The 14,536-nt window shown below is 38.1% G+C and overlaps 1 long non-coding RNA gene across 1 annotated transcript; it reads right to left on the bottom strand.

The window, feature by feature from the left end:
* Positions 1–9,361: 9,361 nt before the first annotated feature.
* On the bottom strand, positions 9,362–12,050 carry LOC124863753. The gene is made up of 4 exons (XR_007037196.1): positions 11,953–12,050; positions 11,766–11,847; positions 10,508–10,546; positions 9,362–10,117 (listed from the first exon to the last, which is right to left on the bottom strand). It is a non-coding gene; the product is annotated as an uncharacterized LOC124863753 (long non-coding RNA).
* Between the last annotated feature and the right edge of the window lie 2,486 nt (positions 12,051–14,536).

A 14,536-nucleotide genomic window follows, 5' to 3' on the forward strand; every position in this document is an offset into this window, starting at 1 on the left:
TACAGAGTAAGCAAGGGGCTGCCGGAGCCCATGTTGCAGTCGGCATTGGCCCGAGCAGTGGTGCAGCCCATTTTAATGATCATCAGTTTGGAGTACGTCTCCCTGCACTTGGGCAGAGTGCTGAACTGCAATTGGTTAACAGTGAGCGGCCCCTGGAACCCGGACACCTGTGTGGGTTCTTTCCAGCCGGTGACAACAGCCGGGAAAACTACGGAATTAAATTGGGGCCATAAAGTTTGTTCAAAAGAAAAAAAATTTAACCTAAAAAATAAAAGTTTGTTCAAAAGAAAAAAATTTAATCTAAAAAATAAAAGTTTGTTCAAAAGAAAAACATTTGAACCTGACAAATTATTTTGAACCTCCCCCCAAAACAATTTGAAAACTGGAAAAAAAGTTTTGCAACTGAAAAAAAAAAAACAGATGTGAAACTGGAAACAAATAAGTTCAAAACTACTTTTCAGGTTCAAGTTTTTTTTTTTCGAACTTGCAGATTTTTTTGTTCGGCTTCAAACTTTTGGCCCTGTTTTGGCCTGGGAGGCGGGGCCTCAGATCACGGGGTGAGGAATCATGACTGACAGCTCAACACAGCAGCTAAACAACATATTCCCAGCTGTTGCATTCAGGGACTGTGGGAACTGGAAATATGTGTAATACATAATCGATTTTCTATATATACGTGATTGGTTTTGAAAGATAACATGCTTCACTGATAGAAGCAGCTTACATGAATACACGACGCGCATCTCAGAGGAGAAAATATTATCTTGACAGATTTGCACAGCATTTTAAGTCCGTGTTGGAGATTTCCCATGATATCAACATAAAGCAAAAGAACCGCCAGACTAAGCGGCGGTAATTAAACCAAATGCAAAACGAGCCGGTATTTTCCGAATATCCTTGCATAATTAAGCCTGGAGTTGTTTTCACATGGACTGGACTCGGGTTTCGGTTTCTGGTGCATTTTTGATTAAAACGTGTTTTGTCTTCATTTAGCAAAGTGACTCACAGCCAGGGGCAAACTGGCATACGGGGCAACCGAGGAAATCCCTGGTGGACCGCTGGCTTAGGCATTTCTTAATTTGTGAATGTTTAGTTTTTAATAACCGCCTTTCACAGACGCAGGGCGAGCGCAACATCAAGTACGGAAGAGGCGACAGTTTCTGGGGCGCTGATATTTTTCTGGACCATTGTGCCCTAAACTATGCCATGTCAACCTCTTAAGGATAACCTTTATTTATATGACTCATAGCAGTTTTTCCCATTTATACCATAATGATATAAAGCATAAGTTCTAATGTTTCCCTTTTGATAGAATAGGATAAGAATGCTCATCGACACACATTACATGGATAAATGTCATGAATGATCTGTGGCTGAGGCACTGGGTTTGATGGTGGACCAAGCTGTAACTGGTTTGATTAGAATGCAGCAGCACACTTAGATTAAGGATGGACACCCGCTACTACACAACGTACCAGATAGACACCACAATGGTGACACATAGTTTACTGATAAACACTGAGGGAGGGAACATCCATTGCATCGGAGAACCAGATATAAAACTACATGTGACCTTCTGTCGAGGCTCTTCCTCATCATTTCACAGACGCGACGGTCTGAGACGAGCCTCGGCGCTGATCTCTGTAATCATTCCTCTGCCTAATTTAGATTAAAGGAGCTGAAAGTTAGAAACTGTTTGAAAGTTCATTTAAGAGTCAGTGTTAGAGTGTGATCGCTTCTGGGGCCAAGGATCGGAGAAACTCCGAGAGGTCTGACCGCCAACAGGGTGCAGTAGCTCGGGCAAACCTCTCCTCTGCTCCAGTCAGGCAGATCAGCTCTGCTGCGCACTGGCGAACAGCTGATCTGTAACAAATGAACATGCGCTGCAGGGCGGCCAGCTGAGCTGACATTGAAGAGCGGAGATCAGAAAAAAAAGCCCGGGCTACTAAACCGAAACCTGAGTCCAGTCCAAGTGAAAACAAGTCCAGGCTTGGTTATGCAAGGATATTTGGAAAATACCGGCTCGTTTTGCATCTGGTTTTATTCGGGCCGCTTAGTCTGGCGGTTATTTTGCTTTGTGTTGAGATCATGGGAAATCTCCAACACGGACTTAAAATGCTGTGCAAATTTTCTCCTCTGAGATGCGCGTCGTGTATTCACGTAAGCTGCTTCTATCGGTGAAGCCTGTTATCATTCAAAATCAATAACATATATATAGAATATTGATGATGTATTACAGATAATTCCAGTTCCCACGGACCCTGAATGCAACAGCTGGGAATATGTTGTTTAGCTGCTGTGTTGAGCTGTCAGTCATGATTCCTCACCCCCGTGGTCAAATGTTCAAATGTTTTTCTTTTGAACAAACTTTTTTTTTCAGGTTCAAATTTTTTTGCGTTTGAACAAATTTTATGGCCCCAACTTAGCTCCACAGTATCTCCAGACATTAAGATGCTCTCAGCGAAGTCTTTCTCTGGCAGACAGGCTGGGACAATGTGTGGCTTAAAGGCTATGCGGTTGCGAAGCTCGATCACAGCAAGGTTATCACAAAATCATCAAGTTCATCCTGCATAAAAATAGTACAGTGTAAATGTATAAAACTGATAATGTACCAATAACTTTTGCAAAGTTGGGGCTTACTAAGTAATTAACCCACAGACAAAGAAAGTGTCCTCTAAGACCAAGCACCAACAACAAAATAGCACTTTCAGCAAAAGCACATGCACACAGAGAGGTGCAGCACTTTATAATGGGTGTGCAAGATTCCCCAATATATATTTATATGTAGCATTAACTTACTGATACAACTGCTTTCTGAAACCATACCCAAGGGAGCACTGGGGAACAGACTCCCTACTAATTTAAACCATTTGGCAGTAAAAACAAATATGCTCTATGCACATGTGCTGAGAAAGGTGCAGTTTTGTCCACTGATACAATAAAATATTAAAATGGAGATAAAACTGGAAAGAATGGAAAGAAAATGTTACTGTTCTTCTTTTGAAACAGACATTACAGAGCATGTGTACAAGCTTTTACCTGAATAAGATTAAGAAATCAAAATTGGACAAGACTTTTGTCCAAAAAATCTCCTGTGAAGTGACCATTATCCTGAAAGGTTTGAAATAAGCTCATCCAAAACTGTGCACTTTGCTTGTGGAGGGTAGCCCAAAAGCCTTCTATACACTGGTTGGCTGTACTTCTTTCATAAATTAAACTTTTCTCCCCTGCAAAACTGTCTATGTGGGTCAATCAATTTGATTATGCATCCTTGCACCCTGAGGTGCAATGTTAAACGTGTACCAGTAGGAAAACACTGACTGTAAATAACATAAAGCTATCTACTGTATTATGGAGACATGCAATGATGGAAGAAAGAACTAAAGCATAGCCTTTCAGTAAATGGACCATCCTCTATTTATAAAAGGAAGGATTCGATTGATTATCATTTAGGTATAATAACTCCTATAATCTCCTCCCGATTCCCCTATCTCCTCAGACCTCCACTCCACCACCAGTCGGACGCCAAGGGGAAAATACATCTCTAATTTTAATCCTAAGATATTCATTCAAGCTCATGTCATTCTTAGCGTTCGTGTCTTCCTCCGGGGTCCAAGCGCCAAATAAATAAATATCTGCAAATAAACTTCTCTAATGTGTTTTCTCATTGTGAGTCTTTACAGGATGGACATTTCAGCAATCACAACTGTTAAACTCCTCAATTCATTGGGTGTGAGGCACATTTATTCCTGCAACGATGTAAACTCACAAACAAAGTATCAGGTAGCCGTAGTCGTTCTGTTTCAGACACTAAAATAACTCTTGTTTTACTCACCCTCTGCTTTCCCATTAATAAAATGGCATCTTCAGAGACCCCTTGGCCACTTAAAAACTCACTTAAATCGGACGTTACCAAGAACGTTTTTTTTCTTCCTGCACAACTCACATCTCAGGCAATGAAGCTGGTTGCACCCAGTTGCTTCCAGGTGCCCATCTGTATTAAAGTCCGAATTCTGAACTGTTTTTCACTGGTCCAAATACTTTTCTGTAAACCTTTTTGCAGGAATATTTAACCACAAATATTTAAATGAAAACTGTAGGAAGAGTCCTGTTGTCTACCAAAGGTATTTTTTCTTTAAACTGATTTCGTTGCTGGAGTTGTTTTCATAACTGCTTGTATTAATGGTCCTCAGGTCTTCTGGCTCAGATCTACTCTGCATACCCGGAACCAGAACCAAACATGGAGAAGCAGCTTTTAGTTCGTATGCTCCACTAATCTGGAATAGACTCCCAGAAAACTGTAAATGCACTGAAACCCTAAGTTGCTTTAAATCAAGATTAAATTTTTATTTGTTTAGAGTGGCCTTTGAATGTGTTATCTAAACATTATTAGTTAAGTTTTCAGTCCAACTTTCCTTTCATTTTCTTATCAATCATTTTATACCTTTTAATTTAATTTATTTTTATTATCATCTTTTTAATTATTCATTGTTTATGATCTCTTTAATTATTTTATTACCTTTATGCCACTGCGATGTACTTTTCCTATTATGTCTCATTTTCTTTTTTTTCATGTACAGCACTTTGAATTGTTTTGCTACTGAAATGTGCTACATAAATAAACTTGCCTTGCCTAATGAACCAAAACAAATAGACCTAGAATAATTAGCTGCCTCATATTTCGGTGAAATCATCTGAAGTGCCAGACCAGAGTAACATAATAAAGACCTAAAATGTCTTTTACTAAGTTGGATCCTCTCTCGGTTGTATTGTGAGTTTCTGCTGAGCTACAGCAGAAAAGACATGTCCTGTCATAAGACTTGACTCTGCGTCTATTACTGTTTTTTCCAGGCGTGGTGGAACTGGTAAACCACCCACTGAGTAACATGTTCGATTTCAACATTGGAGCTTCACATAGACCTCAGTTAGACATGAGTCAATGTTCCTGCATTCAGCCCACAGACAGAATTAACCTCATAATCCCCACCTCACAGTACTGGGTGAAGAAGTACACTTTTGTTTTTTTCATCTTTTATTATACTTGTTCTACAGATAACCAACATGTCTCCTGAAAGCAGAGATCTCACAGATTCCAACAATATATTATGTCACAATCCACCCAGAAATGTACTCAAGCAGCAGCAACGAAAGACCAGATTTATCACTTGCATTTAAAAAATCATAATTATAACATAATGATTTTTCAAATAGACTTTGTAATTTCTGAGAAAAACTCAATTAGACTTGGGGGTGTTATTTTGAGCATAAACTTCACAAAAACCCCTTGGAGCCTAAGAGATTAAGAGGTTTAACAGCAGGATGCTCCTTTAAGTAAAATATATATCATGATCCCTAAAGTTTGTTCACTGTAGTACCCAGAAGGTCAAGATTTTAAGCCCTCTGTCAGACACACTGCAAACTGCTCCAGGGGGAATCCGAAACAGATGCCAGGGCCACCTCAGCTGACTCCTCTTGATGTTGAAGAGTAGTGGCTCTACTGTGAGCTCCTCTTGGATGGCCAAAATCCTCACCTTATCTCTAAGGGAGTACCCGGTCACCCTGCAGAGAAAGTGTATTTCATTCGCTTGTATCTGGGATCTTGTTCTATGGGTTATGACCCACGGCTCTTGCCCAGATGTGAGGGTAGGAACGCAGACCCTACCCTGAGCCTTTCGGCTCAGCTCTCTCTTCACCACAACTGACCACCAGCAGCACCTGCATTACTGCGGTAGCCACACCAATCTGTCTGTCGATCTGCTGCTACATTCTCCCCTTACTCGTGAACAACACCCCTAGATACTTGAACACCTCCACTTCAGACAGGAACTCCCCTCCAAGTCGAAGAGGGCAAGTCACCCTTTTCCAGCAGAGAACCATAGCCTCAGACTGCTGGAGGGCCATTATATCAGGGTTGGTGCCAGTCACAGAAAAATTTAGCCCAGTAAAGCAGCTGACCCAAAATATTTTCCTGCATGGATCCTCAAGGTGTTTTCACATAAATTTTTAACTTGTCCCTCACACAACTTACAGTTGAACCTGCTTTAAATTCACCAGAATTATTTCTGTCCTGAAGACTCAGAGACTTCTCTGAATGACTACAGAGCATCACACCAGTCATAATGAAGTTATTAGGGTTTGTGGTGCTGGCCTATAGCCAGAAGAATATATCTGTGTCACTGGACCCCCTTCAGTCAGCATATTGCTCAAACAGGACTACAGAAGATGGAAATTCTTCAGCCTAAAAAACAATTAGTGTTATGTTCTTTGTCAACTACAGTTCAAGTTTTAACATGATTCCTTCCTCAAAAAACTCACCAACAAAGAGGATGGACGTAATCACACTCTCTGCAAATTGTTGTACGTTCTGCCTGGCAGATGACATCTTGTGAGGATGGGATGCAAGATATCAAACACAGTGGCGACCCACACTGGTACCCCTCAAGGCTGTGCCCTCAGCCACGATGAGAAGCTGAATATTCATTTCTAACCAGTAATAAGTTTAGCATCTACTGCAGCATTTCTGTACCTTTGAAGTTAAAACACCACATTTGCACTTGTAGCACAGAGATAGCAGGATGTCCGTAAGGCAGATGAGAAACTGATCTAAATTTTTTATTTGACATGACATGACAACATTTGTAAAGTAGTGTAGCTTAACGGTGTGCCTGTTGTGGTACAGTTAGATAACATTGCATGTCACTGTTTTTATGCTTTTAGTTGTTGACTAATACAAATCCCAAATTTGGTCTGGAGGTCTAGTGGTTGTACTATTTTTCTGCTATTCTACATGAAATATCTCAAATTTAATAACAGAGTTGTAATATTTCATTTATAGTTTACAGAGTAAATTGAATCTGCCTGGAAAAAGGATTTGAATAACTAAAGCGGAACAATTACACAGAAAACTTTGTATTTTGCCTTTTTTTCGTTTTGATTTTGTTCTTGTCCCTGTTTTGCCTGTCGACTCTTAGTAAATACCATAGATTAGGACCTTGATCACACCAAAATAACTAAGCAGCTAAGTGGTAGATGTTGTTTATTGCAGTCACATAATCACATGAGACAAATACAAAACAAAAATATATTAATTCATTAGTTATTAGAGGACCTAACAAATTTAGCAAAAAACGCAACATCTCGTAGCAGATGACTCCATTTTGCACTCAAAAAAAGTTGACCAAAACTGCAAATGCAAGCAATGGCGAATGTGAGAAATAAGCAGCACCTATCATAAACTATGATGTCTCAATATCATACTTTAGTCTATCAGACAACCCAATAACTCAAAATAATCACTGTTACTGATCCGCGCAGGGACTCCTTGCTAATTACTACATCCACAAAATACATGGTGTAAATGGTAGCTTTACAGCTTGGCTGTATGTATATAAACTTTGTGTGAATGGAAAGGCAATTGTGAGTGGCCTACATTTTTTTGCTGTTCATCTTCATTTTATGCAAGTTGTGTCTTACCTTTTTCTTCTTAAGAGTAATAAAAAAAGGGTAAAGCATGACAACAAAGAGAATGAATCTGTCTATCTACAGGTCCTTCTCAAAAAATTAGCATATTGTGATAAAGTTCATTATTTTCTATAATGTAATGATGAAAATTTAACATTCATATATTTTAGATTCATTGCACACTAACTGAAATATTTCAGGTCTTTTATTGTCTTAATACGGATGATTTTGGCATACAGCTCATGAAAACCCAAAATTCCTATCTCACAAAATTAGCATATTTCATCCGACCAATAAAAGAAGAGTGTTTTTAATACAAACAACGTCAACCTTCAAATAATCATGTACAGTTATGCACTCAATACTTGGTCGGGAATCCTTTTGCAGAAATTACTGCTTCAATGCGGCGTGGCATGGAGGCAATCAGCCTGTGGCACTGCTGAGGTCTTATGGAGGCCCAGGATGCTTCGATAGCGGCCTTTAGCTCATCCAGAGTGTTGGGTCTTGAGTCTCTCAACGTTCTCTTCACAATATCCCACAGATTCTCTATGGGGTTCAGGTCAGGAGAGTTGGCAGGCCAATTGAGCACAGTGATACCATGGTCAGTAAACCATTTACCAGTGGTTTTGGCACTGTGAGCAGGTGCCAGGTCGTGCTGAAAAAGGAAATCTTCATCTCCATAAAGCTTTTCAGCAGATGGAAGCATGAAGTGCTCCAAAATCTCCTGATAGCTAGCTGCATTGACCCTGCCCTTGATAAAACACAGTGGACCAACACCAGCAGCTGACACGACACCCAGACCATCACTGACTGTGGGTACTTGACACTGGACTTCTGGCATTTTGGCATTTCCTTCTCCCCAGTCTTCCTCCAGACTCTGGCACATTGATTTCCGAATGACATGCAGAATTTGCTTTCATCCGAAAAAAGTACTTTGGACCACTGAGCAACAGTCCAGTGCTGCTTCTCTGTAGCCCAGGTCTGGGGAATGCGGCACCTGTAGCCCATTTCCTGCACACGCCTGTGCACGGTGGCTTTGGATGTTTCTACTCCAGACTCAGTCCACTGCTTCCGCAGGTCCCCCAAGGTCTGGAATCGGCCCTTCTCCACAATCTTCCTCAGGGTCCGGTCACCTCTTCTCGTTGTGCAGCATTTTCTGCCACACTTTTTCCTTCCCACAGACTTCCCACTGAGGTGCCTTGATACAGCACTCTGGGAACAGCCTATTCGTTCAGAAATTTCTTTCTGTGTCTTACCCTCTTGCTTGAGGGTGTCAATAGTGGCCTTCTGGACAACAGTCAGGTCGGCAGTCTTACCCATGATTGGGGTTTTGAGTGATGAACCAGGCTGGGAGTTTTAAAGGCCTCAGGAATCTTTTGCAGGTGTTTAGAGTTAACTCGTTGATTCAGATGATTAGATTCATAGCTCGTTTAGAGACCCTTTTAATAATATGCTAATTTTGTGAGATAGGAATTTTGGGTTTTCATGAGCTGTATGCCAAAATCATCCGTATTAAGACAATAAAAGACCTGAAATATTTCAGTTAGTGTGCAATGAATCTAAAATATATGAATGTTAAATTTTCATCATGACATTATAGAAAATAATGAACTTTATCACAATATGCTAATTTTTTGAGAAGGACCTGTATGTGTGTTTCAAAATTAACTATAACGTTTACTGATATTCAGGTGTCTGTGAATTTCTGTTTCCTAAAATACAAAAAAATGGAACTTAGCAAATAAATGCTAGAATTTGCTCAAGGTTATAATTAAAACTTTAGTTTTGAGAAGACATGACATGAGCAGAATTTAGAGAAGTGTTTTTTTTTTAGCTAAATCTGGGATATTTTGTACTGCAATATGTCTTGTGTACTATATAGTATGCCATATATTTCTGTAGTATCATCATCTGTGTAAGCCCAGAGTTACTGATGTTTTAAAAGGAGATGAAACTAGAGCTTGGTTAGTGGGAAAGTGACATTAAATGAAATTAGTTTATGGTCACAGTTAGGCAAGTCTGATGCTGTACAGTTTGAAAGATCTACAGCAGAGCAGCAGACAAGATCCAAAATGTGTCCTTTCCTGTGTGTTGGAAATTCAACATGTTGCTGCATTTCAAAACTATCCAACAAAGAAGAGAATTCCCGTGTCAGAGTGTTACCGAATTTGTCCATGTGAATATTGAAATCACCCACTAGAACAATACTTGGAGATAAGGTACGCAAAAATGTTAAAAGAGAAGAAAAGTCTTTTAAAAAATCCCTATTGGGTTTAGGTGGGCGATAGATGGTGGCTAAAATAATGGGTACTGATAGATGGATTTTTAGTACTACAGATTCAAAAGAGTTGTAGGTGGGGACATTGGAGACAGGAGACACAAGCCATTTGTCCCTGTAGAACATTGCGACACCGCCACCCCGTCCTTCAGAGCGTGGTTGACCGGTATGATGGTACCCATCTGGGGCAGCCTTGTTGAGATGTGTAAAATCATTTTCCTTCTGCCAGGTTTCTGTCAGGCACAAGAAGTCAAACTGTTTGTCCTCCAAAAGCTTGTATACAAAAAAGTCTTTTTTGGTGAGGGAGCAGATGTTTAACAACCCAACGGAGATGCTGATGGTCCTGAGATGTTCGGCTGGCCTGGCAGAGATGTGACACTGTAGGAGACGTATTCCTTATGTTAGGCAACATTTAAGCAAACATTTAATAGAATATCACATTTAACCACTATGAACACATTTTTAAATCAATTTGACTTGAAAACAACCTATTACATGATTTGCCTTTTGCACATTTTTTTTTAACCAGATGACAAAAAATTGTCAGTGGCAAAATCATAATAGTGCAATTATGATCTCTTCCTATCTCAGGTAAAAGATAAGTCCCAGGGCAAAGGTCTCAAGAACACACCATTAAGAATTGCAATACCACAGTTTTCTCAGTGAACAATAAATATAATGTATGTAATGTAATATTTCTTTATCCAAGTAGCAGCGTCTCAGAAAACTTTAATTCTTTAAAGCAGATCTATGGCTATTCCTTCTTACCGCAGTCATTTCAGTTCCTACTTCCATCTTCTGTTGACCCTGCAAAAAAAATACTCCTGGTAAAGCCTTCTAAATAAACATTACAGCTAAGGAGCCATATCATAGATCATAAGATATATTACTTCATTTTAAACCAATTTAGTAACATACTTGACCTAGTTGAGTTGGAAAGCCATCTATCCACTGATTTGGGTTTTGTTTCTGCTAGTGAAAAAACATTTTTGCTAACGCAAAATTGTGAAAAAAATCAGTTCAATGCTGAATGTCAGTGAAATATTTTATCTATAATAATAATAATTATAGTAATAGGTATAATAATCTGTAAAAACATTTATCAACACAAATAAAAGTTATTACAGCAAATACATGTTTTCACAGGACAGGACATTACCTTCAACTGATTGAGTTTGTTTTTGAATTTCAACCTTCGTCCCATTTTTGGAATCAACTTATCAATGTCTCCATCCTCAAGATCATAAAGAGTTTCTGAGTCAATACCTTCATCCGTAATCAAACGATGCATCATTAAACCTCAGTCTCTCAAATATAAATATTGAAATCTGCTTTATAAAGGTGTTAAAGGTTTTTGGTGCTGATATTCTCTCAAGTGATAAGAGGTGTGGCAGTAAGTGGCTTTATCGGAAAAACTCACATTAAGTGACTGAAATGTGAAATTGTTAAGCTCATGAATTTCCCATACAATATTAATAATAGTAACTGTTTGCCATTTTGTCCTCTGGGAGGCGCTACAGAGGCTTAAGAAGCAGAACAAGGCTGCTTTTTTTCAATAAGTCATCAGAACATTTAACATTAATGCAATGCAGGAGCAAGTCTTGACTTGATTACCTTAATAAACACCTTAATCATGGTCACCCTTTATCTGTGTGCTCTAAATGTGAACATTGTAATATATTTGGGAAACATTCAATAATTATTACAGGTTCTCTTTTACTGCAGTTTGTGAATCCATGTCTCTTTAAAGCTGTAAAAGTTGAAAACACTTTTAACTTCCTTGTCCTTTTGTTCTATGACAACAAATACAGAACTCATTCAAATTTAGACGCATAGGAACAGCAGCACATAATTTTTTATGCTAAATTTATACAAAATTGTGTATGAATCAATATTTCCATGCAGCTTAGGTCACATTATATTGTGTTTATAAATATAGCCGAGGATATATATCTGTGAAAGCAGGACATATAACTTGCCTCTATTGCTTTTTGTGCAGTGGCAGTCATACAGTATTCTACTTTACCTCTAAATATTTCGATCAATTCAGCCAGACCCCACTCCTTTAGTTTGTCACAAACAAAATCCTCCATGACCACGAGCAGAGACTGAAAGATAAACCATGTTTGAATCTGTCATTAGTGATGTAATTTTAAATGTGTATTGGTTCAATAAATACGTTTTTAGATTTTTGATTAAATTAGAATGCTCACCTTGCAATGAAGAAAATTATGGCAGAAATAGTTCAGTCAGCAGGAAGAGAAGAGAAAAAATGTCCAACACTAATGAGTCAACGAGCTCTTTGACAAAGGTAAAGTAGATTCAGACACTTGCATAGAAAATGGCAGAAAGTGAAACAAGGAAATAATGAACAGGAGGGTGTGGCATATGAGGACTCAGGGAGAGAGAACGGGAAAGGTGAAAAGAGGAGTGGCAGGATATCAAACATCAGGACACTTCTAATAAAATGTTAGCGTTTAACCAATTAAATCAGTTTGAGAAATTGCATATATTTTATTAGGGTTGATTAATGTCTTTTTTGTAAAAAAAAATATTTAAGTTTAAAAACTTAAAGATGCACCAATAAAAGTTAGATAGTTAAATTCTACCTAATTCTAACTATTAAGGTGATTTGCTCATCTCATTTACCCTTGAATGTTGAAACATAAGAACTGGTTTGTAATTAAGCCATAAAATGTAAGTGAAATAGTAATTAAGTTTTATTAATTTATGTAATATAGGCAATATTAAAACCTTCCCCTGACAACCAGAGCTAAGAGGAGCTATTGATTGGCAATGACTTTCTCAGAGTTAAGGTCGGTTCGCTACCAAGATTTTGCTGTTGCTAAACGATTTAAAACTAAATGACTGACTGAACCAGGATCTTCAGTTACATTCTAATGAAAATGTTTGATGATTTCTCACCAAAATAAAGTAGTTACTACAGAGATTTGACTTTCTGGGATTGTCCTTAAGAGGTTCAGGTGACATCTCAGCTATAGAAAATCCAAGAGACTATGTAGTCTGGCTTCCAGTTAACATTATTTGTTTTTTTTTATTTCATCACAAATATCTTGAAATTTGTTTATTTATAGTTTATGTTTTCAAGTTTTATTTATTTTATGTATTTATGTTCTCTAGTGTTTCTCACCTTTTTACTTGGACACGTTGCAGTTTGTTCTCTTCTCGTTCTCATCACCTTCATTAAATTGATATAGCTATCTTTTTAATTTCTTCATATGCTTATTAATAATGTTTTTTATAAGCCAGTATAAAAACTTCTCTATGACAAGCAAAGTGACCACATGAAAATCAAGCAACTTAAAAAAATTAGAGGCAGTGGTAATAAGACGACTAAAAAAATTAAAGATGCTCTAAAAAGGAAAACACCTTTTAGTTTTGTCTCAATAAATGCTTTGAGACAAGCATGAAGAGAAACCACTACCGTCTCTGTTTGGCACGCTACGGGAACCATTCCCATACGTTATATCTGTATCCTGTTGGGACTTGTCTAGATTAATAATGATGAACTACTTCAACCTGCATTATCATCAGTCTTTCTGAATACTTTAAATAAAAACAAAACTATGAATAGTAAATTAAAAACTCATTAAGTAAATATCAAATGGAAAATGTTAAGCAAATTTCATCACAGAAGATGAGACCACAAAGATTTAAATAAAGACTGAAGGAAGAGTACTGTGGTGTGCCAAAGTGGTTTTTCTTTTGAAGTGATTTCACTGCTGGGGCTGTTTCATAACTGCTTGTAAGAACAACAAAGTTAGTTAGTTAGATCCTTGTCATTCAGACATTTCTGTTATACCTTCAAAGTGCAAGACCACAGCAACATCATACAGACCCAAAATGTCTTCTATTATGTTGGATCCTTATCTTGTGTTGTGAGTTTTGGATAAGCTGCAGCAGAAAGGAAATTTCCTGCCATGAGTCTTGTCTCTACGGTGGGCCACTGTGTCTCTGCCTCTATTACTTGTTTTTTCAGTTGAAAGAGAAACTTAAAGCTAGAAAAGTTTCTGATCATAGTGCCATCTTTCAGAAGTGTGCTGGCTCCCCTGCATTGCTTTTGGTGAATTTCTTTTGTGACTTTAGGCTTTCTTGTTGGCCCTCCAAAAAGGCCAGATTCATGGAGTGAACAACTAATAGTTTACCTGTTGCCAGATTCTCCCACCTGAGCTGTGGATCTCTGCGACACCTCCAGAGTCACCGTGGGCCTCTTGGCTGCTCCTCTAGCCTGATATGTCAGTTTAGGTGGACAGCCATCTTGGTAGGTTTGTTGTTCAGCCTTACTCTCTATTTTTAAATCAGGGACTCAACAGTTTCCGGTGATTTATTCAAAGCATGAAATATTGTTTTCTAACCAAATTATTCTTTTACTTCTCCACAACATTATCCCTGACCTATCTGCTGTGTTCCTTGCTCTTTTTAATGTTTTTTTATTTATTTTTATTTTTATTAAAGTCATTAATATAACTCTGAGGCGTTAAAAGAACAGCTGTATTTGTACTAAGATTAAATTACACACAGGATGACTCAACCAATTAAGAAACCTTTGAAGGCAATTGGTTGCACGATATTTTTTATGGGGGTTTCAAAGTAAAGAGGGGTAAATACACATGTAATACCACACTTTTCAGTTCTATTTTTAAATAACCATGTATAATTTATCTTCCACCTCACAACTGTGATTTGTGTTGATGTATCACAAAGATCCCAATAATATTCTGAACATTAAAATTTGTATTTATAAAGTGACTAAATGTGAATACCGTTAAGGGGTAT

The sequence above is a fragment of the Girardinichthys multiradiatus genome, chromosome Y (assembly GCF_021462225.1).
Source record: "Girardinichthys multiradiatus isolate DD_20200921_A chromosome Y, DD_fGirMul_XY1, whole genome shotgun sequence".
Taxonomy (NCBI): domain Eukaryota; kingdom Metazoa; phylum Chordata; class Actinopteri; order Cyprinodontiformes; family Goodeidae; genus Girardinichthys; species Girardinichthys multiradiatus.